The following is a 26,426-nucleotide window of genomic DNA, read 5'->3' as shown; positions in this document are numbered from 1 at the left end:
TTGAGCTGATGGATTTAAACAAATTTCAACATTTAGGAAAAAAGCATTCATTTATTTCAGTTAGAGTTAGTTCAATTACTGTAGCATAAAGATCCTCATTCACTTTGTCTACAGGAAGTTAGTTGGCAAATTTTTATTGTGTGAGCAATGAGGTTATGGAACTCTCTACCACATGAACTTGAAATACTTAATTTTCTAAAAAAAATTCAAGGAGGGCATGTGTGTGCCTTTCTTGAATAATATAGAATTGCAGGTTATTTGTACTAGATTTTGTTATGGGACATTGATCCAGGGAACTAGTCTGATTGCCATATGTGGAGTCGGGAAGGAATTTTTCCCCTAATATGGGGCAATTAGCATCTGCCTCATGGGATTTTTGCCTTCCTCTGGATCAACACATTAGCTTTTAGGTTGAACTTGATGGAATTGTGTTTTTCAACCTTAAAACTATGAAACTGTCCCTGTATTGAGGTTCAAGGGTGAAGCCCGGGGTTCATTTGGAACCATCAGAAATGGTGTGTTTTGCGCCCAGTCTGTCCGAGGAAGCCTGTTTGAGCCAACGGCCTCAGAAATATCTTAACATTTAAGAAAGTAGCCATAGTTAGGGTTGGCTGAACCATTCTAGCCTTAAGTTTGCCCCTCCAGTCAGCATCTACTATGTAGATGCAATCAAGGCCCTGTAATAAGTCTTTATCGCTGTACAGGGCTGTAAGAGTGAAGGCCAGAGTTCCTTTGGAACCTGTAGGATAGACTGGCTTTTGCCAAGCCTTTCCAAAGAAGCTTTTTTGAGCCATAGGCCTCAGACAGGTCCTAACAAGAAAGTGTCATTAGATAGGTTTTTCTTTAGTTAGGCTTGATTCAACTACTCAAGCCTGAAGCGCACTCCTCCGGCCAGCAGATACTCTGTAGATGCAACCCTGGGCCTATGGTAAGTATCTATCCCTGTACAGGGGTGTAATGGTAAAAACCAGGGTTCCCTTGGGATCTGCAGAATGCAGTAGCTTGCGCCAAGTCTGTCCGAGGAAGTCTGTTTGAGCCAACAGCCTTAAACAGATCCCAGTATTTAGGAAAAAAAAAGCTTTAGTTAGAGTTGAATCAACCACTATAGCCTCAAGCTCGCTCCTCCGGCCAGCAGCTACTCTTTAGATGCAGCCCTGGGCCTATGGTAAGTATCTATCCCTATACAGGGGTGTAATGGTAAAGGCCAGGGTTCCCTTGGGATCTGCAGAATGGAGTAGCTTGCGCCAAGTCTGTCCGAGAAAGCCTTTTTGAGCTGATGGATTTAAACAAATTTCAACATTTAGGAAAAAAGCATTAATCTATTTCAGTTAGAGTTAATTCAATTACTCTAGCATAAAGATTCTAATTCACTTTGTCTAAGGGTATGTGCACACGATGCAGAAATGAAGCAGAAAATTTCTGCATCATTTCTGCATCTCCCTGGCAGAAAAAACGCATGCAGATTGTGCATGCGTTTTTCCTGCAGAATACATGCGGATCCACATGCGGATTCACATGCATTTCCGCATGCAGATTGACAAGCGCTTTCCAGGCGATTTTAGCATCACCTGGAAAGTGCTTGACAACTAGGTCACACTATATAAATCCATGCAAACAGCATGGATTTATATAGCGTGACCCGAGAGAGTGTATATACTTACCTCCGATGGCCCGCGCTGTCCTGCTTTACACTCCGTTCTCCCGGCTGCCGGCAACTTTGAATTGAAAGACCTGCCGACGTCAGCGTCACGTGACCCGTCACATGACTCTGACGTCAGCGGAGGTCCTTCAACTCACTGCAAGTGCCGGGAACCAAGCAGGAGCGCTGCGCGGGCCGACAGATGGTAAGTATATATATATTTTTTATTTTATTCTTGTTTTACAGCTTTTTTAATGGTACCTGGGTGTGGAGGAGACTCTCCTCTTCTCCACACTCGGGTACCATCCGCACATTAGAACGCGCCAATTACGCAAGTACAGATGTTGTCTTGCGGAATTGGCGCGTTCTAATGCAAGTCAATGGCGGCGAAAACGCTGCGTTTATGCAAAATTAATTGACATGCTGCGGATTTTTGAGCGCAGCGTTTACGCTGCGGAAAAATCCGCATCATGGGCACAGCACATGCGGATTTCAATTGGGGAACATTGCTGCCCTTCTACCATGCGTTTTTCATGCGTTTCCGCGGCGTTTACGCAACTGCAAAAACGCCGCGGAAACGCATTAAATATGCATCGTGTGAACTCAGCCTAAAGGAAGTTAGTTGGCAAATTTTTATTGTGTGAGCAATGAGGTTATGAAACTGTCTACCACATGAACTTGAAATACTTAATTTTCTAAAACAAAATTCAAGGAGGGCATGTGTGTGCCTTTCTTGAATAATATAAAATTGCAGGTTATCCGTACTAGATTTTGTTATGGGATGTTGATCCAGGGAACTAGTCTGATTGCCATATGTGGAGTCGGGAAGGAATTTTTCCCCTAATATGGGGCAATTAGCATCTGCCTCATGGGGTTTTTGCCTTCCTCTGGATCAACACATTAGCTTTTAGGTTGAACTTGATGGACTTGTGTCTTTCAACCTTAAAACTATGAAACTGTCCATGTATTGAGGTTCAAGGGTGAAGCCCAGGGTTCATTTGGAACCATCAGAAATGGTGTGTTTTGCGCCCAGTCTGTCCAAGGAAACCTGTTTGAGCCAACGGCCTCAGAAATATCTTAACATTTAAGAAAGTAGCAATAGTTAGGGTTGGCTAAACCATTCTAGCCTTAAGTTTGCCCCTCCAGTCAGCATCTACTATGTAGATGCATTCAAGGCCATGTAATAAGTCTTTATCGCTGTACAGGGCTGTAAGAGTGAAGGCCAGAGTTCCTTTGGAACCTGTAGGATAGACTGGCTTTTGCCAAGTCTTTCCAAATAAGCTTTTTTGAGCCATAGGCCTCAGACAGGTCCTAACAACAAAGTGTCATTAGATAGGATTATCTTTAGTTAGGATTGATTCAACTACTCAAGCCTCAAGCGCACTCCTCCGGCCAGCAGCTACTCTGTAGATGCAACCCTGGGCCTATGGTAAGTATCTATCCCTGTACAGGGGTGTAATGGTAAAAACCAGGGTTCCCTTGGGATCTGCAGAATGGAGTAGCTTGCGCCAAGTCTGTCCGAGGAAGTCTGTTTGAGCCAACAGCCTTAAACAGATCCCAGTATTTAAGGAAAAAAGAGCTTTAGTTAGAGTTGAATCAACCACTATAGCCTCAAGCTCGCTCCTCCGGCCAGCAGCTACTCTGTAGATGCAGCCCTGGGCCTATGGTAAGTATCTATCCCTATACAGGGGTGTAATGGTAAAGGCCAGGGTTCCCTTGGGATCTGCAGAATGGAGTAGCTTGCACCAAGTCTGTCCGAGGAAGCCTTTTTGAGCCAATGGCCTTAGACAGAACCCATCATTTAGTAATAAAAAAGCTTTACTTAGAGTTATAGCCTCAAGCTCGCTCCTCTGGCAAGCAGCTACTCTGTAGATGCAACCATGAGCATGTGGTAAGTCTCCATTCCTGTACAGGGGTGTAATGGTAAAGGTCAGGGTTCCTTTTGACCTGCTTATGCCAAGTCTGTCCGAGGAAGCCGTTTTGAGCTGATGGCTCTACACAGATCCTAATGTTTAGGAAAAAAGCTTTTGTTTATTTCAGTTAGATTAAAAGTAAAGCCAACAAAAGAGAATTTAACTTTCCCCCAAAAATCAATTATTAATATAGCATTTACCTGCCCAGATCTCAGAACTAATGCACTATTAGGATGTAGCAATCCCATATAATTTTTGGGTAAAGTTTTAATACTATGTAATCACCCCCCTCCATTAATTGGTAATATGTGAGTGGTTGTCGCATCAGTATTTTGCACCTGTATTGCTGTCATCGTTATTATATGGTATGATTAGTACTGAGACCTAGGCAGGTAAACACTGTTGCCCTTTTTTTGCTGTGATAATTCTTGAATTTTGGTGGGAATTTAAATTTGTCTTTGCTTTTAATGTTAGTGTAGGGACTCGCAAGCATGAGGACCCTTGACGCGGGTTGCGAGCTTGTGTATTTTGGCCAAAATATTTACTAATACCTCATATATATCATATATATTTTTTGCACGTTATTTTTATTCAGGGTGCAGCCAGACCCATCAATGTTGGCCTTGTAAACTAGGGTGTCTGTCTTCATGGGGTGCACTTAAAAAGTGCTGGGCAGCCCGCCTAATCTAATAGTTTGGGCTTCACTAATAGGCTGTAAGCCAGACATTGTGCACTACCTGTGTGTGACCAGTGCCCTATACAAGGCTTATTTGTGTGCAGTTTTAATACTAAGCAATCACCCCCTCCATGAATTGGTAGGTTGTGAGTGGTTGTCTCATCAATATTTTGCACCTGTGTTGCTGACTTCTTCATTATATGGGTTTGCTGCATCCTTGTAATTATTGTTGCTGTATTTGCTGTGTTAATTCTTGAATTTTGGTGGGAACTTTAATTCTTTGTTTTTGTGACTTTGCTTTTAATGTTAGTGTAGGGACTCGCAACTATGAGGACCCTTGAGCAGGTTGCGAGCTTGTATATTTTGGCCAAAATATCGACCAATACCTCATATATATCATATATATTTTTTACATGCTATTTTTATTCAGAGTGCAGCCAAGCCCATCTACAGGTGCATCTCACAAAATTAGAATATCACCAGAAAAGTTAATTTAATTCAGTTCTTCAATACAAAAAGTGAAACTCATATATTATATAGAGCCATTACACACAGAGTGATCTATTTCACGTGTTTATTTCTGTTAATGTTGATGATTATGGCTTACAGCCAATGAAAACTCAAAAGTCATTATTTCAATTAATTAGAATACCTTATAACAACAGCTTGAAAAATGTTTTCAAAATCCAAAATGTTATCCTACTGAAATGTATGTTCAATAAATGCACTCAATACTTGGTCGGGAATCCTTTTACATCAATTACTGCATCAATGCGGCAATGTGGCATGGAGGGATCAGCCTGTGACACTGCTGAGGGGTTATGGAAGCCCAGGTGGCTTTGATAGAAGCCTTCAGCTCGTCTGCATTGTTGGGTCTGGTGTCTCTCATTTTCCTCTTGACAATACCCCATAGATTCTTTATGGGGTTAAGGTCAGGCGAGTTTGCTGCAAATCAAGCACAGTGATACTGTTGTGTGTAAACCAGGTATTAGTACTTTTGTCAGTGTGGACAGGGGCCAAGTCCTGCTGGAGAATGAAATTTCCATCTCCAAAAAGCTTGGCGTAGCTAAGGTTTTGGTTCAGGGGGCCGAAACTTCTGAGTGGGCCTCTAACCAGGTAACCCTGATTACAACTATAGCGGCGCACCCAGATAGTGGATGTAGGAAAACCTCAGCAGATGACCGCGCTGTTACTAAAAATAATCTCTATACAAAGACCAGCACTGATATTACCGCCATATGGTGACATATATTGATAGATGCCAGTCCTGCAGAACATATAAGAGATCACAGCTCAGTTATATATAGTACCTTACAGCTGACGTTCTTTCTGATTAAATTGTTCACTTTTCCCGTCTTTTCCATCTGGCCCAGACCGACACGACAACTTCTCCAGCCAGGGCTCAGAGTCTCAGGTATACAGAGATCACAACAAAGACACATTTGACTCCTTACATTTCAGGCACTGACCACATCTATCCCCAACCTGCACAAACTTCTCATCCTGCTGATACCCCAATACTGAGCCTCTGCTGCAAAATGTGTCCCTATTACTGCACCTACTGTGTGCCCTCTAGATGGTAAAACAAACCTCTAAAATAAAGTAATGCCGTGTGCAAGTGTCCTAGAAAACAGTGCCCACATTGTGCCCCCTAGAAAGTAATAGTGCCCCTTCGACAGTCACGATAACCTGAGTTCCCCTATAACAATAAGTGCCCACCTAAGATTTAATAATGTCCTGAGTCTCCCCATGTAGAGCTCCGCTCTAACCAGTATGATGTTCTCCTATTCACTATATAATTCCCCCTCACTGTATAGTACCCCCACACAGTATACTGACCCCTTAGTAGCCCCCAAGCTGATGGCTCCAACACTGTATGATGGCCTCCACACCATACAAAGATCCCACATTATCTCCCACACTGTATGATGGCCCCCACACTGTTCAAAGAACCCACATTATCTCCCACACTGTATAAATAGCCTACATATAGTATAATGCACCAGATAGTCCTCAATATAGTATAATGCACTCCCCATAGTCCTTCATATAGTATAATGCACCCCCATAGGCAGAGTCTGTAGTATAATGCCCCCCATAGTATAATGCACCAGATAGTCCTCAATATAGTATAATGCACTCCCCATAGTCCTTCGTATAGTATAATGCGCCCCTATAGGCAGAGTCTGTAGTAAAATGCTCCCCCCATTGACAGAGTCTGTAGTATAAAGCTCCCCCCCATAGGCAGAGTCTGTAGTATAATGCGCCACCCATCATCATAGGCAGAGTCTGTGGTATAATGCCCCCCCATAGGCAGAGTCTGCAGTATAATGCCCCCCCCATAGGCAGAGTCTGTAGTATAATGCTCCCCCCTCCTCATAGGCAGAGTCTGTAGTATAATGCCCCCCCCTTCCTCATAGGCAGAATCTGTAGTATAATGCCCCCCCATCTCATAGGCAGAGTCTGTGGTATAATGCCCCCCCATCTCATAGGCAGCGTCTGTAGTATAATGCCCCACCTATAGGCAGAGTCTGTAGTAAAATGCACCCCCCATAGGCAGAGTCTGTAGTATAATGCTCCCCCTCTTATAGGCAGAGTCTGTAGTACAATGTCCCCCCCATAGGCAGAGTCTGTAGTATAATGCCCTCCCCTGCTCATAAACAGAGTCTGTAGTATAATGCCCCCCATAGGCAGAGTCTGTAGTATAATGCACCTCCCCCTTCCCATAGGCAGAGTCTGTAATATAATGCCGCCCCCCACCCGGCAAAAAATAAATAAACGGTACTCACCTCTCCTCCTGGTTCCCTCGCTGCTCAGAGCACCCAGCCCGCACACATCTTCAGCACAGCGGGCCGGGCGCCAAGTGATGATGCCAGAGACGTCAGTCACAGAAGGGACTAATGGGAGAGAGATCCGCGCTCCCTCTCTCATCAGTAAACTTGCGGCGGTGACGGGCGGTGGGGCCCGATGCTGGCACCAGGGGCATGCCAGATACAGTTACACTGGCGTAGCCCTGGATGGGCCCCCTAAGAGCGAGGGGCCCGGGGCCACCGCCCCTTTGCCGCCCTGGTAGCTATGATACTGTGGCGGAGGGAAGCATGAAATGCTCTAAAATTTCCTGGTAGACGGCTGCGCTGACTTTGGTGTTGAAAAAACACAGTGGACCTACACCAGCACATGACATGGCTCCCCAAACCATCACTGATTGTGGAAACTTCACACTAGACCTCAAGCAGCTTGGATCGTGGCCTCTCCACTCTTCTTCCAGACTCTGGGACCTTGATTTCAAATGAAAATTGGAACTCTGGGACCTTGTGGAGTGTGTCAATGACTGCCTTCTGGACATCTGTCAAGTCAGCAGTCTTCACCATGATTGTGGAGCCTACTGAAACAGACTAAGGGACCTTTTTAAATGCTTAGGAAGTCTTTGCAGGTGTTTTTTGTTAATTATTTTAATTTACTGAGTTAATGACTTTTGTGTTTTCATTGGCTGTAAGCCATAATCATCGACATTAACAGAAATAAACACTTGAAATAGATCACTGTGTTTGCAATGACTCTATATAATATATGAGGTTCACTTTTTGCATTGAAGAACTGAAATAAATTAACTTTTTGATGATATTCTAATTTTGTGAGATGCACCTATATGTTATGGCCTTGTAAATTAGAGTGTCTATCTTCATGGGTTGCACTTAAATAGTGCTGGGCAGCCCATGTTCTGGCCTCAGCAGCGAATTTAGCTATCCAGGGAATCTAGTCACTTAATGTGTATATCAGTTCTGACATTATGTTGCTTGCATTTGAATCCTGTCTATTTTTTATTGTTTGATAACTGCACTGTCTGCTAGTGATTTAATGTATTTGCTCTCGGGCACTCGGAGCCGGGCAATAGGGAGAAGATGGGGGTAGTGGTGGCAACCCGGTCCGTGGCTCAGGGTGGTCAGGCCAGTGGCAGTCCTTTATAAGTTTTAAGTAATGTCCGACTACGCCACCCGTGGATTGCGGTCAGTGCTAACCGCCGCTGCAGTGCAGACCTCTGGGGCAGATGTAAATGTGCAGCTCCGAATAGTACAACTCCCCACGGGAAGAGTAGGGCCCCAGGGTAGTGTATGATGGATGATGGAGGAGATGATTCCAACCGCATTAGCCAGGAAACGGAGGCCTCTTAAACAGTTCAGGGTCTTTATTAGAACAGGTAAAACGACCCAGAAACAGGCCCGGCTAGGAGGGGGCCTGGATGTCTGAGAGCAAGTGGGAAGCTGGCCCTGGTCAGAGTGAGGGTGTCGGCCTACCGTGCTCTCTGTGCTCCTTCTGGCTATTTCCCTTCTGGTAATGTAACAGCCCACATTCCTGAGCTCACCGTGTCTTCTCGCCCTTATGGCTTGCAACTTGGGTCCCTTGCTACTCCCGGCCTGGTACGGCTCTGCTGGTCCCTTCTGCTGTGGCGGAGCCTCCGGGCTTCTTAGGCCAAGGAACATACAGTCCCCTGCGGACTGGTTATCTGCTGTAGGATGTGGAATCCTCACAGCCTCAGACACCAAAGTCTGGAAGATTAGTTTCTTTATCTGCCAGGACAGACTCACTTCGCCTTTTGTCGCTGGCTCATGGCTCTCCTACTGCCACACGTCCTCTTAGGCTGCAACACAACTGTCTGTCCCTGCTCTGGGACACCTCTCAATCCAGAGACAGGTTGTCCAGTTCTCTCTAACCCTGCCCCCAGTTCCAGCTTTTATAGGGGCAGCCTGCTCCCCCTACTGGCCTGTGACAGGAGGTATTGCATGCTAATGGCCCTTGACTAGAGGACCTCCCCCTTGCTCTCAGACACAGCTTTATTATACATTTGTGTTATCCAGGCCAGGGTGACACATTCCCCCCTAGTAAAATTTTGTACTCCGGGACTAAACAATAAACAAAGATCATATGCATGACCATAAAACATTATCAGGCAAGTGACGCACAGATTGAGTTCTTAAGGTCACAGTGTGGTCTGTGACCGGGTGTCCATTTTCACCAACACAACGGGGAGCCTTAACCAGGTGGGGGTCTGTCCTAGCCCCAAGTCCTTTACAGTCTTAGTTCATTCCTTGGTCAGGCTCCGAACGCAGTCCATACAAAGTCCCGGTTATTAAAAGTCCATAACCTTTGAGTCCGTACGGTAACTGTAAGAAACTGAAATACACAATTACTAATCATGCATGTAAATTTGCAAACATTTCAACACTTGGCAACAGGGTTATTTACAGTTTTAGTGCACCCTATATTCTCCAGCGAGCGGGTATCTGCCCCTTTGTGCTTCTGGTTGACCTGCGTAACCCACTGTCTGGTGGTGGACCAACCTGGTTTTCTTCACTAGCGTTAGGGGTAGAGCTACCAGCTTGGTGTACAGGTAGGGCAGGCAGCTGTCTACGGGTCCTTTGGCTCATCGCAGGCATGGCAGGCTCACTGTCAGCAGAGGGTTGATTCTCCTGGGCTGCTGGTACAGGCTCTTCTGCCTCTGGAACTGCTTGCTCTTCTTCACCTTCCGGCTCTGGTGTAGGTTGTTGCTGAGCCGGTTGCAGGAAATGCAGGACGGGTACCACTATGGCATCGTTTATTCGAGTCCAGGACTGAGGGAACTCTCAGAGAACGGTGCTGATCATTTCTTCCTTGTCCTCTGCGGGTTCAAGGTCACTTTGATCCTCTTCTGCACTACGGAGTTGTTCGGGGCACCTTTTTAGGTGGTCTCTGGAGACGGTACTAGTGGTTTCTCCTCCATCCTTGGTGATCACGCACACCTTCGAGTTGTCATGATCAGACTGCAGTACGGTGTAGGGTTCCCTTTCCCACTGGTCGTCCATCTTATGTAGCCTTCTCTTTCGCTTCAGGACCTGCTCACCAGGTTCTAGGGGACCAGCAGGGGCGTGTTGGTTGAAGAGTCTTTCTTGCCTTTCTCTCACCTGGGCCAGGCTCTTCTCCACACTCTCCTGTACATTCTTGTACTGCAGTCGCCTCTCCGAATCCCAGTCCGCATCCAGGGAGGTGTCCTCAGGTGTTAGGACTCCCATCTCCAGATCTAGGGGCAGCTTACCTGGTCTGGCTCGCATCAGGTAAGCCGGGGTGCAGTTTGTAGCGTTCACCGGGATATGGTTGTATAAGTCTATCAGGTCCGGCAGTTTTTCTGGCCACAGGCTGCATTCCTCCAGGGGCAACGTCTTCAGGAGATCAATGACTATATTGTTCATTTAATCACACATCCCATTGGTTTGTGGGCGGTAAGGCGTTGTCCGAATCTTCTTACAGCCATAGAGGTTGCAGAACTCTTGCAAGATTTCAGCTCCGAACGCTGGACCCTGGTCCGTCAGGACCTGTTCCGGATACCCGTGTGGACGGCAGAAGTATTGCTGGAAGGCTCTGGCCGCCGTTTGGGCTGTCAAGTCTTTTACCGGGACCACCACTAGAAAACGGGAATAGTGGTCCACGATTGTCAGGGCGTAGATGTATCCTGACCGGCTTGGAGCCAATTTGACGTGGTCCAGAGCTACCAGCTCAAGAGGCTGCTGGGTGACGATGGGCTTCAAGGGTGTCTTCTGGCTGGTGCGGTCTTTTCTCCTTAAGTTACAAGGGCCACAGTCCCTGCACCACTTCTCTACAGCCCCTCTCATGCCGACCCAAAAGAGCCGTCCTCTTAGCAGGAACTCCAGTTTCTTCCAACCGAAGTGCCCCGCTCTGTCATGGTAAGCCCGCAGGACCATAGCTGCATCCCGCCTTGGGACCACGACTTGCCAGGTCAGCTCTTGTGTCCGGTGGTTGACAAGTCTTCTGTACAGCTTGCCTTCATAGAGGAACAGCTTGCTCTTCTCTTTCCATAGCTGCTTGGCTTCCTCTGGAGCATCCGGATCTAAGCGGGCATCTTCCTGGGTCAGCAGATCTTTCACCAGGCGGATTGCAGGGTCACTATCTTGGGTCTCGGCCCAGCTGTGGTGAGGTAGGGGATTGATCATAACGGTTGTTAAATCTTCCTCCTTCACGCGGTGGGAGTATTGAGCGGCCCCATACCGGTGAAACGCGGGGAGTTCTACCTCCTCCAGCTCTTCTGGGTCTTCGTCACCTTCAGGTAAGTGAGGCATTCTCGATAGGGCATCAGCGTTGGCATTGGTTTTGCCTGCCCGGTACTTGATCACGAAGTCATAATTGGAGAGACGGGCCATCCACCGCTGTTCCAGGGCACCAAGTCTTGCACTGTCTAGGTGTGTTAACGGGTTGTTGTCCGTGTACACAGTGAACTTTGCGGAGGTCAGGTAATGCTTGAAGCGTTCCGTTAGGGCCCACACCACCGCCAAGAATTCTAGCTTGAAGGAGCTGTAATTCTCCGGGTTCCTCTCGGTGGGCCTCAGCTTCCGACTGGCGTACGCGATCACTCTTTCTCTGCCCTGTTGGTTTTGTGACAGTACGGCTCCCAGTCCCACATTACTGGCGTCTGTGTGGAGAATAAAAGGCTGGCCATAATCAGGGTAGGCCAGGATCTCATCCCCTGTGAGGGCCATCTTCAACTGACGGAAGGACTCCTCTTCCGGTTTATCCCACTTGAAGGGTGGCTTTTGGCTTCTGGACTTAGACTGTCCTATCAGGAAGTCCTGCATAGGAGCTGCCATCTTAGTGAACCCGGGGATGAACCTTCGGTAGTAGCCTACCAACCAGAGGAATTGCCTCACTTCCTTGATGTTCGAAGGGCTTGGCCAGCTCTTGATTGCCGTGACCTTCTCAGGGTCGGGGGCTACTCCTTCCGCACTTACCACGTGCCCTAGGTACTGGACCTTCGGTTTCAACAGGTGACACTTTGATGGTTTCACCTTCAGGCCATAGCCTGCCAGGGCTTCGAACACCTCGGCCAGGTGCTTTAGATGGTGCTCGTAAGTCTTCGAATAGACGATCACGTCGTCCAGGTAAAGGAGGACAGTCTCGAAGTTTCGGTGCCCTAGACAGCATTCCATCAGCCTCTGGAAGGTCCCTGGTGCGTTCCAGAGCCCGAAGGGCATACAGTTGAACTCGCTCAGTCCCATCGGGGTGGTGAAGGCGGTCTTCTCCTTGTCAGCCTCTGCCACAGGAACCTGCCAGTACCCGCTAGTAAGGTCCAAAGTAGAAAAGAAGTTAGCTGATTTTAGTGCGGCTAAAGACTCTTCTATTCTAGGCAGCGGATATGCGTCTTTGTGGGTGATACGGTTGATTTGTCTATAGTCCACGCACATTCTCATGGTGCCGTCTTTCTTTTTTACCAGAACCAGGGGGGCTGCCCAGGGGCTACAGCTATCTCTAATGTCCCCAGCTTCTTTCATTTCCCGCAGCATACCTTTGGCGTTCTGATAATGTGCAGGGGGTACAGGCCTGTGTCTCTCTTTTATTGGTGGGTGGCTCCCTGTGGGGATGTGGTGTTCTATCCCTTTTACTCTGCCGAAGTCTAGCGGGTGCTTACTAAAGACTCTCTCGTACTCCTGTACCACCCGGTAGACTCCTTGTTTTTGGTGCAGGGGAGTGGAGTCAGCACCCACATGGAGTTTCTGGCACCAGTCCTCCTTTTGTTTCTGGGAGCCATTACTCTCCGCCTGTGGAGAGGGAGGCAAAGGTTCCACGGCCCTGATAGCTTTGTGCTCAACAGCAAACAGTTTGGCAAGTGTAGCGTACCTGGGTAAGTGTACCTCCCTCTCCCCAATGTTGAGAATGTGAACGGGCACCCTCCCATGACGGACATCAACCACCCCCCAGGCTGTCAAAATGGTGGGCCTGCTGTCTGAGTACACGGGTTCTACCATGGCTTGGTAGTCTCTACCTCTCAACCCGATTGCAGTCCGACACCAGATCATCATTTCACTTTTGGGAGGCATGGAAATGGGGAATGGGTCACTCAGTCTTACGCTACCGATCTCACCACCAGACAGTTCTACCTGCTGCCGTCTCATCAGGGCTTTTATCTCCTTGTTGAGGACTCTCTGTTGGCTGGAACTAGCATTCACTGCCACCTGTTGTAGAATTACAATTACCTCTGAAAGACAATTTTCAATCACGTTAGTACCCACAGTTATTTTAGGGTGACTTTCACGACGGTCAATGTCCACAATAATCACTCCCTGTGCCGGTAGTTCAACTTTACCAATTTTAATGGTCATTTCCTTGAACCCCATCTGCGGCACGGGCAAGCCATTACTGGCGATGATGCTCAAGTCACTGTCTGGGTACCGTGTTATATCAGCATCAGTCCAATACTGCTTAAAAAGTACATAAGGGATAGTAGTTACTTGCGACCCGGTATCCAGCAAGGCGCTCATGGGGATACCGTTCAGCACCACGGGTAAAACCGGGCGCCCCCCCCAACGTACTTATCACGCCAATTATAAGGGCCTGGTGATCTTATGCCTGGGGGTTGGCTCTCTGCCCCAGGTTGGACCCGTTTAAATTACAGTACCTGGAAATGTGTCCGGGCTGGTTGCATCGACGGCAAATGGGCTGTCCATCCTCTGCGTAGCGATCTGTGGGCCTCCCTCGGAACGACGGGGTCCTCCTCTGTCGACGCCACGGGACATTCTCCGGACTTGAAGCCAACTCGATGGGTCTTGACGGGTCCACTTGTAACGCCTGGACGGTCCTGGTCAATGCCGCAACGCTCCTGGTCAGCTCCTGGACTTGGTGATGCAGATCTTTCGACGGGGCTTGGTTCAGGGCCTGTGCATCGTCCCCCACAGAGTCCACAGAGGAGGGCGCCGCCTTCTGGTGGTAGGTGAGAGCAGGGCGCCGGGGGTTTATAGCGCCACTTGTTGCGGGTTCACGGAGCACCCTTATGGCCCTGTCCTTGAATTGGGCAAAGGTCAGATCAGGGTTCTGAAAGAACATGAGGCGCAGCTGGGTCCTGTGGGCGCTAGACAGCAGACCTTCTATGAACTGTTCTGTTAGTAGCTTATCCGTATCCTGCACGCTGCCAGGGTCAGCTTGTTTGATCGCTCTCAAGGCTTCCTGCAAATTTAGGGCATAGTCTCTGATGCTGTCCTGTGCCCGCTGCTTACATCCGTAGAACCGCATTTTAATTTCAGCGGAGGTACGTGTATCAAAGGTACCCCGCAGCCGGGCCAGAATGTCCTTTACGGTCCTTTTCTCCTCAGCGGGCCATTACTTTACCTCCCGCTGGGCTGTGCCAGTTAACTGCCCTGTCAGTATGCTAATCTTCTGTTCCTCTGTCAGGGGGTAAACTTGGAACAAACTGTACAGCCTTTCCTTAAAGTCAGTTAGGGCATGGGGCTCCCCTGAATACTTAGGCAACCAGGCCCTCCATTGACGTAGGGCAGGGAAAATGGCATCACCGCTGCTGCAGCTGTGCTGGTGGTAGTGGGCGCCTCAGTGTCCGACATCTTCCTCCCCCCTAGTTAAGCGTGGTCTACCTTCTGACGATCCTCTTCTGTAGGCCGCGACTCCGCTGGTGCTGCTCCGGACGAGGACCTGCGTCGCGTCCTGATGACGTCAGCGTCGCTCTCTCTCCCTTCCAGGACCTTACGCAGCGTCGGTGCGTGGGGCGGAGATTCGGGTCTCGCGCGGTTTGGACGTCCACGCCCCTCCTCTTCCCGCGCAGCGTCCTGAAGATGGCATCCGTTGGCGGGAAAACGGCTAAAGATGGCGGGAACCGACGGAAGATGGCGGGAGACGGTTGAAAATGGCGGGAAACGGCTCCGGGTGGTGGAAAAACTCTTCTTCAGGTACGTGTACAGTCTTTTTCAGGCACGCAATACCCGTTTGTGGCGGGTTGGTTACAATCCTGCCGACTACGCCAAAGCTGACTCACCCCCTGGGCCGTGGGACACTCGGAGCCGGGCAATAGGGAGACGATGGGGGTAGTGGTGGCAACCCGGTCCGTGGCTTAGGGTGGTCAGGCCAGTGGCAGTCCTTTATAAGTTTTAAGTAATGTCCGACTACGCCACCCGTGGATTGCGGTCAGTGCTAACCGCCGCTGCAGTGCAGACCTCTGGGGCAGATGTAAATGTGCAGCTCCGAATAGTACAACTCCCCACGGGAAGAGTAGGGCCCCAGGGCAGTGTATGATGGATGATGGAGGGGATGATTCCAACCGCGTTAGCCAGGAAACGGAGGCCTCTTAAACAGTTCAGGGTCTTTATTAGAACAGGTAAAACGACCCAGAAACAGGCCCGGCTAGGAGGGGGCCTGGATGTCTGAGAGCAAGTGGGAAGCTGGCCCTGGTCAAGATGAGGGTGTCGGCCTACCGTGCTCTCTGTGCTCCTTCTGGCTATTTCCCTTCTGGTAATGTAACAGCCCACGTTCCTGAGCTCACCGTGTCCTCTCGCCCGTATGGCTTGCAACTTGGGTCCCTTGCTACTCCCGGCCTGGTACGGCTCTGTTGGTCCCTTCTGCTATGGCGGAGCCTCCGGGCTTCTTAGGCCAAGGAACATACAGTCCCCTGCGGACTGGTTATCTGCTGTAGGATGTGGAATCCTCACAGCCTCAGACACCAAAGTCTGGAAGATTAGTTTCTTTATCTGCCAGGACAGACTCACTTCGCCTTTTGTCGCTGGCTCGTGGCTCTCCTACTGCCACACGTCCTCTTAGGCTGCAACACAACTGTCTGTCCCGGCTCTGGGACACCTCTCAATCCAGAGACAGGTTGTCCAGTTCTCTCTAACCCTGCCCCCAGTTCCAGCTTTTATAGGGGCAGCCTGCTCCCCCTACTGGCCTGTGACAGGAGGTATTGCATGCTAATGGCCCTTGACTAGAGGACCTCCCCTTTGCTCTCAGACACAGCTTTATTATACATTTGTGGCATCCAGGCCAGGGTGACACACATTGTGGTCCTGTTCTTGTCACAGTTTGGGCAGCGACCATTATTTCCTCTTCTCTTCTGATCGAGAAGTTCCCTTATCACTCATCTTGTAAAGTGGCACAGAGCGGTAGTCGTGACTGAACGTCTGTCTGATTTCGCTCTGGCACTTTACAGACAATGGGTGTCCCAGTCCCAGTGTGGTCTAGGGTGTGGGGTGCAGCACATTCTCTTGTAGGCCGCAGGCCTCCACTGCCTTCAGGCTTCTTTCCTCAGAAGCCGCCGCACACAATTTAGGGGACACAAAGTTCTTTGTAACAGTCAAACATATACTTGACAGTTCTAGTTCATCAGGTGGGTACAGACAGGATAAGGCACAGCAATTCACATTATCCTCCTTCTTAGCATAACTCCTCTTCAGCCCTGTTGCTAGCTCATCCTGTATTTCTCGTCCACCTCTGCAGTGCACCCGGGACTGGCCTTCAACTTCCATCTATGCAGGTCCCTGTCCATCTTCCTTTGTACTTCAGAGTACACAAAGTATCCGGCAGCTCCTATACCAGACCTTAGGCTCTGGACGTGACTGGAGCGATTGCTCTGGATCCCAGTAATGCCTCCCACTGCCTGGAACAAGTGACACATGCTGCCCCTAGCAGCCCACCGCACCTGAACTTCACCTTCACTATGCACTTCACTAACTCTCACTGAACTCACACTATTCTGACTCCATGACTAAGCTGCAAGCATAGGGCGCTGTGAGACACCGTTTCTAGGCTGTCTCTTTACCGTACTCACACATAGTGATGTCTTCAGATAGTTTAACTCGACTGCAAGAAGCACATTGTTGAAGATTCAGAAGAAGATTTATTTTCTAGCAGAATACTCGATGATGTGCAAATGTACAGCAGGTAAAAAGACTTTTTTAGAAACGGGCTGGAAGCACATAAGCTTCTAACATGGCTGAAAATGGTGAATGAGGAAGAAGAATGGAGAAGAAGGGAGGGGTTACTGACATCACAGCTACATCTGAGAGAGACAGGGAGAGACAAAGGACAAACTTATAAGAAAGGAAAACCTAACTGCATAGCAACAAAACAGCAACTTAATGATAGTGCAATATGGTCTGTAAGATTCCCAAATCATGGGACATGGCGCACACTATCAGGAAGTGCCCCTCTTTTTATTAACACTAGTGCCCATCCACTGCACTAGTTCTATCAATAACTATTTCCTATCTCATATACTAAACCTATTATCCTTATCCTATGTGTTATGCAATTCAAAAATTCTATAAACAAATTAGGAAATCCCAGAATTATAATAGAAACCCTAAAATACAAATGTTATTAAATCTCATTAAAAGCGGGACATATATCACCTTAAGTGAAAACAAATTAGTCACACCCCTAACGATAGACCCTTATTCAGACTGCCGGAAGAAGCACTTCTCAATCAGAGGCAGGCCACACCCATTGAGTACTATATACAGTGGGTACGGAAAGTATTCAGACCCCTTTACATTTTTCACTCCTTGTTTCATTGCAGCCATTTGGTAAATTCTAAAAAGTTCATTTTTTTTTCTCACTAAAGTACACTGTGCACCCCATCTTGACTGAAAAAAAACAGAAATGTAGAAATTTTTGCAAATTTATTAAAAAAGGAAAACTGAAATATCACATGGTCATAAATATTCAGACCCTTTGCTCATATTTAAGTCACATGCTGTCCATTTCCTTGTGATCCTCCTTGAGATGGTTCTACTCTTTCATTGGAGTCCAGCTGTGTTTAATTAAACTGATAGGACTTGATTTGGAAAGGCACACACCTGTCTATATAAGACCTCACAGCTCACAGTGCATGTCAGACCAAATGAGAATCATGAGCTCAAAGGAACTGCCTGTTACGATGTTAGTAGATACCCTGAAGTCCAATGGCGAAAAAAGCAGAGACTGAGACAAGAGTAGTGTGAAAGTCTATTTTAAACTCAAGTGCAAAAGATCACAGCAAACAGTTTATGAAGGTAAGTTCATTCCAAACAACACTTCTTAGAACCTAATCTGTAAGGCACGGCCTTCATTACTATTAGGGTATGTAAACGTTAACGATAGTCCAAGTTTACTTAGGTACAGTAATATGCAAACAGAAATAAGGATAGTAAGCAGACGTAGGCATTCCTCAGTTGATTGTGGACTCACGTAGTGCAGAAGAGAAGACAAACTGGAATATGGATCTGGATATTGAAGAATGCAGGAGGTGCAGCGGAGGAAACAGCGATGTCTTAAACCAGAATGAGGGAAATTATGCCAGAATAGGGACAATATGCCAGAGAGGAGCCCATGATGGGGGAAAATGTTATAGCATGAGGTCTGACCCAATTCCCAACTCCATTTGCTGAAATGCAGCCCCAAACTTACAGGACCCTTCACCGTGGTTATGCATCACTATTGACCACAGACACTCATTATTGTTCTGCTCTCCAGCCCTTCAGTGAACAAACTCCCTACAGTAACAACCACATTTTTCATATTTTGGCTCAACCGCGCACAACTTGCCAATCCCCCCCCCCTCCTTCCCCGTTTTCTCTGTTTTAATGCAGTGACTCAGCGTCACTTGGCCTTGTTTTGATGTGGAAGATATGGCTTTTTCACCATAATTCTGCTATGAAGACCACTTCTGGCCAGTCTTCTCTGAACAGTAGATGAGTGAAGCTGAGTCCCACTGGTTGCTGCCAGTTCTGAGCTGATGGCACTGCTGGACATCTTCCGCTTTTGAAGGAAAGTAACCATAATGTGTCATACATCTGCTGCACTAAGTTTCCTTGGCCGACCACTGCATCTATTGACCTCAACCTTGCACATTTTCTTGTGCTTCTTCACTAGTGCTTGAATGACACATCTTGAACCCTCAATCTGCTTTGAAATTTGTGCCTTAGAGACCTTGCTGATGTAGTATAACTTCCTTGTGTATTCTTGCTCAGTCTTGCCATGGTGTATGACCAGACACCTGACTGCATTATTACAAAATCCCTGACTTTGCGCAGGTGTACCTAGAAGAATTGACGCTGTTTTAAAGTGAAAAGTTGGTCACACCAAATATTGATTGGATCTAGATTTTTCGTTTGTTCATTCACTTGTATTTTGTTAATTGATTAAATAGATCATTAACATTTCTATTTTTGAAGCGTTCTTACTTTACAGCATTTTTTCTACACATTTCTAAAAATTATTTTTATGTGTCTTTTATTTGCTCATTAATAATCTGATATACCTTTTGGTATTTTGTGTATAGTTGTTTTTTTGCTGTTGGGGTAAATTGTAGGATATTGATTTCAGAGGGGTTTCCTGATCCTTTGATTGTAGGAATGAGTGGTATATATGTGCTAATAAATTAGGACAAACGTAGGAAATTTAGGAAAAAAATTGGACATATCGGCAGTAATAACATGCTGATTGTGATGTCATGAAGATGACTTGAATTTCCACCATTAAGAGAACAGCATTGCTGGTCATTTATATTAAGTAAATTGGATATTCATTCTTCTTGATTGTGATGTCATGAAGATGACTTGAATTTCAACCAATCAGAGATCAGCATGTTTCAGGTCACCCAGATAGAACAGTCCATGAAACATGAGTCACGGCCACTGTGAGGTCATAATGCTGATTAGAATTTCCACCAATCAGAAAACAGAATTGCCCAGAAGAACCACCCAGGAGGTATGAGTCATCGCCACTGTGAGGTCATAATGCTGACCAATCACAGAGCAGCCATGCCCAGATTTTCCACCAATCACAGAGCAGGCACCCCCAGATTTTCCACCAATCAGAGATAAGCAGTGGGTATAAATAGCAGCCACACCCAGATTTTCCACCAATCAGAGATCAGCAGTGGGTATAAATAGCTGCTGCCGCCTGCCCGGCTTAGCCTTGCACTGGTTGGGTCTCTCTCTTTTTCTCTCTCTTGGTATCTCCCGGTATCTATCCCTCCCCTCTCTCTCTCTTTGACCCAACGGCCCTCTTAAGGGCTACCCCAAATGTGTAAAAGATAGAACCAATATTTGTGTTGTTTGTCCGTTTTATGAGCCTGTGATTAACCCCTTCCCACTCTTTGCTATATATATATATATATATATATATATATATTTATTATGTGCAGGTGGGCCTTAAAGGGATTTTCCAGGACAAACATTTTGATGGCTTATCCCCTGGTTAGCTCATTAATATCAGATTTGTGGTGGTCCGGCACACGGCACCTCCACTAATCAGCTGTTTGCAGCTTCGGCCGAGGTCAGATGTAAACAGTGTTGAGGAGCTGAAAAATCACTGATCTGTTCACTCTGTAGTGGCCGCTCCCTGGTGCTGCAGATCAGCTCCTATTACATGAATATTAGCTGATCTGCAGGACCCACAGTACAGTGAATGGAGCTGTGATGTTCAATCTTCACACTATTTACACTTGAGCGCTGCAATCAGCTGATGGGTAGAGCCGGTGCCGCGTGTCGGAGCCCCACCGATCTGATATTGATAACCCATCCCCAGGATAAATCATCATTATTATACTACTCATACATGAAGAAAGCGAGGTGGCACACCGATTTAATAAAATCTTCTTTTATTCCATTTCCATTAAAAATACAGGGAAGCGGCGCCTTTTGCGGACGACGGCCGTTTCGCGTGTCTATCACGCTTCTACGGGTCGAGGCATATGGTCATGGGGGTGTGCAGGGGTTAAAATACTCCCGACCCCACCCCCTGCACCAAACAGCCATACAAAATGTTACAACAAAAAATACATTAAAAACAACCACCCAGGAGGTATGAGTCATCGCCACTGTGAGGTCATAATGCTGACCAATCACAGAGCAGCCACACCCAGTTTTTCCACCAATCAGAGCAGCCATACCCAGATTTTCCACCAATCAGAGATCAGCAGTGGGTATAAATAGCCGCTGCCGCCTGCCCGGCTTAGCCTTGCACTGGTTGGGTCTCTCTTTTTTCCCTCTCTTGGTATCTCCCGGTATCTCTCCCTTCCCTCTCTCTTCTCTCCCTCCCCTCTCTCTTCTCTCTCTCTCTTTGACCCAATGGCCCTCTTAAGGGCTACCCCAAATGTGTAAAAGATAGAACCAATATTTGTGTTGTTTGTCCGTTTTATGGATGGAGCGAGACATGATGTCCCAGATGTGTCCCGGATTCAGGTCTGGGGAACGGGCGGGCCAGTCCATAGCTTCAATGCCTTCATCTTGCAGGAACTGCTGACACACTCCAGCCACATGAGGTCTGGCATTGTCCGGCATTAGGAAGAACCCAGGGCCAACTGCACCAGCATATGGTCTCACAAGGGGTCTGAGGATCTCATCTCGGTACCTAATGGCAGTCAGGCTACCTCTGCCGAGCACAAGGAGGGCTGTGCGGCCATCCAAAGAAATGCCACAGAACACCAGGATTGGCAAAGTCGCCAGTCTGAGGATCTCATCTCGGTACCTAATGGCAGTCAGGCTACCTCTGCCGAGCACAAGGAGGGCTGTGCGGCCATCCAAAGAAATGCCACAGAACACCAGGATTGGCAAAGTCGCCACTGGCGCCCTGTGCTCTTCACAGATGAAAGCAGGTTCACACTGAGCACATGTAACAGACGTGACAGAGTCTGGAGACGCCGTGGAGAGCGATCTGCTGCCTGCAACATCCCTCAGCATGACCGGTTTGGTAGTGGGTCAGTAATGGTGTGGGGTGGCATTTGTTTGGAGGGCCGCACAGTTCCCTTTATTTTTTGAGCAGTGCATATACATATATAAAATGTTCCTCCCCCACCATGTGACATACTGCATACCTCATAGGGACAGCAGTCAGGAAGCACCAGTAGTACCAGCAGCTCCCACAGTACAATGCAAATGTAGCATTCTCAGCGTGTACTGACCAATGCTGTCCACCAGGTGGCATCAGCAGGAAATTACAGGGATGAGACAAGCACTGCATGACAGCCCCGCCCCAATCTGCCCTATACCAGACACGCCCCCTACCAACGCCCCACCCCCGCTGCCATGACAACCGAATTGTTTAATGGCAGAATGAGACCTTATATGAGCAAAGAAGTAGCGGCCGGAGAGCGGGGTCCGCACAGGTGAGCGCCCCCATAACACAGTGTATGTACTGCACGTCAGCTCTATGGCAGACTGTCACCTGTGCTGGATCCAGTACGTGTTACACTTATATCTGTACAGAGACACAGAGGACGCAGCGGGGCCCTGTTGCTATATATTTGTGTGTGTGTATATATACAGTATATATATATATGTGTGTGTATATACAGTATATATATATATATATATATATATGTGTGTGTCTATATACAATATATATATGTGTGTGTGTATATACAGTATATATGTGTGTGTGTCTATATACAGTATATATGTGTGTGTGTCTATATACAGTATATATATATATGTGTGTGTGTGTATATATACACAATATATATATGTGTTGTGTATATATACAATATATATATATATATATATATATATATATATATGTGTGTGTGTGTATATATATATATATATATATATATATGTGTGTGTATATATACAGTATATATATGTGTGTGTATATACAGTACAGAAAAAAGTTTGGACACACCTTCTCATTTAAAGATTTTTCTGGATTTTCATGACTTTGAAAATTGTACATTCACACTGAAAGCATCAAAACTATGAATTAACACATGTGGAATTATATACTTAACAAAAAAAGTGTGAAACAACTGAAAATATGTCTTATATTCTAGGTTCTTCAGAGTAGCCACCTTTTGGTTTGATGACTGCTTTGCACACTCTTGGCATTCTCTTGATGAGCTTCAAGAGGTAGTCACCGGAAATGGTCTTCCAACAATCTTGAAGGAGTTCCCAGAGATGCTTAGCACTCGTTGGCCCTTTTGACTTCACTCTGCGGTCCAGCTCACCCCAAACCATCTCGATTGGGTTCAGGTCTGGTGACTGTGGAGGCCAGGTCATCTGGCATAGCACCCCATGACTCTTCCTCTTAGTCCAATAGCCCTTACACAGCCTGGAGGTGTGTTTGGGGTCATTGTCCTGTTGAAAAATAAATGATGGTCCAACTAAACGCAAACCGGATGGAATAGCATGCCGCTGCAAGATGCTGTGGTAGCCATGCTGGATCAGTATGCCTTCAATTTTGAATAAATCCCCAACTGTGTCACCAGCAAAGCACCCCCACACCATCACACCTCCTCCTCCATGCTTCACAGTGGGAACCAGGCATGTAGAGTCCATCCGTTCACCTTTTCTGGGTCACACAAAGACACGGTGGTTGGAACCAAAGATCTCAAATTTGGACTCATCAGACCAAAGCACAGATTTCAACTGGTCTAATGTCCATTCCTTGTGTTCTTTAGCCCAAACAAGTCTCTTCTGCTTATTGCCTGTCCTTAGCAGTGGTTTCCTAGCAGCTATTTTACCATGAAGGCCTGCTGCACAAAGTCTCCTCTTAACAGTTGTTGTAGAGATGTGTCTGCTGCTAGAACTCTGTGTGTGTCATGGGTGTGTCGCCACGAAGATCGTCGCGACTACACAGCCTGACTTCTCGCAGCTGAGTTTTTGGTGCTTTGTTTTTTGTTGTTGTGAGGGAGTTAATTCTCTCTCTCTGTGCTTGACGAGGCTCAGCCTCGCCCAGCTGCAGTTAATGCTGCAGTATTGGGATTCCTTCAAATACCTGCTGGTCTGTTAGGGAAGTTGTCGGTGAAAGCATTTCTTGCAGACCTTCAGAGTGGATCGTTGTTTGGTGGAGTTCAGAGGAGTATGCGGTGTGGTTTGTTCCCTTCCTCCCTTTATCATTTATCTCCTAACCTGTTGTTGTTCCCTCTGTAATTGTGGTGTTAGTTTTTGTATGCAAGGTGGTTTTTGGTTTTCCCCTTGTACTGTCTCGTTTGTCTAGTACTGTGTTTTGGGCATTTTCTATCCTGTTTCCCATTGTTGTGATCGGGGTCCTTCTCAGGACTAGATTACTTAGGTTCAGGGATATTCAGAAGTTTATGGTTACGCTGGCGGCCTGGACCTCTGTACCATTAACAGTACCTCCAGGTTGAGGGATTAGTCAGGGCCCCCGTCTAGGGTCAGCTCAGGCCCCTGACCCCCCTGTACGCTCTGACAGCGTGACAGTGTGGCATTGACCTGGTCTCTAATCTGAGCTGCTGTTAACCTGCGATTTCTGAGGCTGGTGACTCGGATAAACTTATCCTCAGAAGCAGAGTTGACTCTTGGTCTTCCTTTCCTGGGGCAGTCCTCGTGAGCCAGTTTCTTTGTAGCGCTTGATGGTTTTTGCAACTGCACTTGGGGACACTTTCAAAGTTTGCCCAATCTTTCGCACTGACTGACCTTCATTTCTTAAAGTAATGATGGCCACTCGTTTTTCTTTACTTAGCTGCTTTTTTCTTGCCATAATACAAATTCTAACAGTCTATTCAGTAGGACTATCAGCTGTGTATCCACCAGACTTCTGCACAACACAACTGATGGTCCCAACCCCTTTTATAAGGCAAGAAATCCCACTTATTAAACCTGACAGGGCACACCTGTGAAGTGAAAACCATTTCCGGTGACTACCTCTTGAAGCTCATCAAGAGAATGCCAAGAGTGTGCAAAGCAGTCATCAAAGCAAAAGGTGGCTACTTTGAAGAACCTAGAATATAAGACATATTTTCAGTTGTTTCACACTTTTTTGCTAAGTATATAATTCCACATGTGTTAATTCATAGTTTTGATGCCTTCAGTGTGAATGTACAATTTTCATAGTCATGAAAATACAGAAAAATCTTTAAATGAGAAGGGGTGTCCAAACTTTTGGTCTGTACTGTATATATATATACATACATACACACGCTGCATATATACGTATAGTGGAAAAGATAAAAGAAAACTTACAAATAAAAAACTAATTTTTTTTGCGAATATTACCAATTCCCGTGGTCTAATAACTGCTGCAGGAGCTCGATAGGTGGCTGTGCTCCATATTTTTCTAATGCCGGCATGTTCATATCATCCACAAATATGACGCATTTCTTCCCCATCTGAGGTCGTACACGCCTTTCCGTCTTTTGTCCAGTCTGTCCATGATGATATTCTAGAATAAGATGCAAACTATGTGTCGGAAGATTCAATAGGTTGACCACTACTGCGGTGTCTCATTTTCAGGTAGAAAACATCACATGACCGCTGCAGCCAAATCAGCGGCTATTGATTGGCTTCAGAATTGATGTTTCATTCGACCTAGAAGAACTAGTCTTCTAGCTCTCTTTTCTGGCTCAGAAAGAAAGTCACCACTGCAGGCGATCATCTGACACTGGTTGGCTTCATTGACATCTCCTGGTCGAAAAGGAAGTGAAGAGACCGATGGGGACACAGGCGGCAGCGTGGAGAAGCGACAGGGTATTTTTTTTGTTTTAAGACACACATGGGTCCATCAACCCATTTAAATGTATGTCTGACCATCTAATACACAGATCTTCAGGGTCTGCGAGAGAGACCTCTGTTGTTTGTGGGTCTCCTCTCTGGCTCATAGCAGAGGGTCCTAAGTGGCGTATCCCCCCCAATGACATCTATATATCGTAATGAAGCAACCTCTTTCATTTGTCAGAAGGCAGGGTGATAAAAAGAAGACAAACCTGAATCTGATTGGCACTGGTGCGAGCAGAAAAGTTGATGAAGAAGGGAAAGAATTTTTTTTTGTCCAGATTGTTCATCAGTTTGTCTTTGACGTAAATAGATTTCTCTGTCCCCGTCAGTCCCACAAATAAGAGTGGTCTGCTAAAAAAGGAAAGTAGTTTGTAGGACAACCATAAAATCAAACATTTTACAGTGTTGAGAATAAAACTACTAATTTAGGCCCGAATTCAGACGTCCGATAAACACCATCCATGTACGGACCAAGATCTCCGGACCCAAACTCGCCAGCCTCATGGATGTCTATGAGGCTGTCAATTTCAGGTCAGGGGTCCCGCGGCCCGTCCGTCCATCGTGATATGTGTTTCCCGTCCTTAAGTAACTAGCAAACTATTTTCATTTATACAAACTGTATTTAGTACAGACATAAAACAGACAGGTGTGAATGGCGGCCAGTTTTCTGTGTATAGACCAATAGGGTTTCCTAATTCGACTCCACTATCCGAATGGTTTTCCCATACAATAAGTAATTGTGATGGCAAAATGGATAATTGTCAACAAGGTTTCCTAATAAGAGTCATTTTGTTACTCTTACTTGGTGTTTTTGATGCACATATCCATGAGGAAGGTGTATCTGACAGTATCCATAGTTGGCACAATGATATCTTGGATTTTGGTGCTTTTGTCCCACGTGGCTGTGCCTTTAATAAACTCATTCCAGTGAACCCAGCGCCCTC

At 46.7% G+C, this 26,426-nt stretch overlaps 1 long non-coding RNA gene across 1 annotated transcript; it reads right to left on the bottom strand.

The window, feature by feature from the left end:
* Positions 1–8,841: 8,841 nt before the first annotated feature.
* On the bottom strand, positions 8,842–26,419 carry LOC141206907 (uncharacterized). Its single transcript, XR_012277423.1, has 4 exons — positions 26,285–26,419; positions 25,692–25,833; positions 24,985–25,150; positions 8,842–9,400 (listed from the first exon to the last, which is right to left on the bottom strand). It is a non-coding gene; the product is annotated as an uncharacterized lncRNA (long non-coding RNA).
* Positions 26,420–26,426: the final 7 nt, after the last annotated feature.

Source organism: Phyllobates terribilis, unplaced genomic scaffold, assembly GCF_046119375.1.
Source record: "Phyllobates terribilis strain yellow unplaced genomic scaffold, ASM4611937v1 Scaffold_146__1_contigs__length_4606013, whole genome shotgun sequence".
Lineage (NCBI taxonomy): Eukaryota > Metazoa > Chordata > Amphibia > Anura > Dendrobatidae > Phyllobates > Phyllobates terribilis.
Note: the sequence above shows the minus strand (reverse complement) of the source record. Positions and strands in the feature narration are given on the sequence as shown.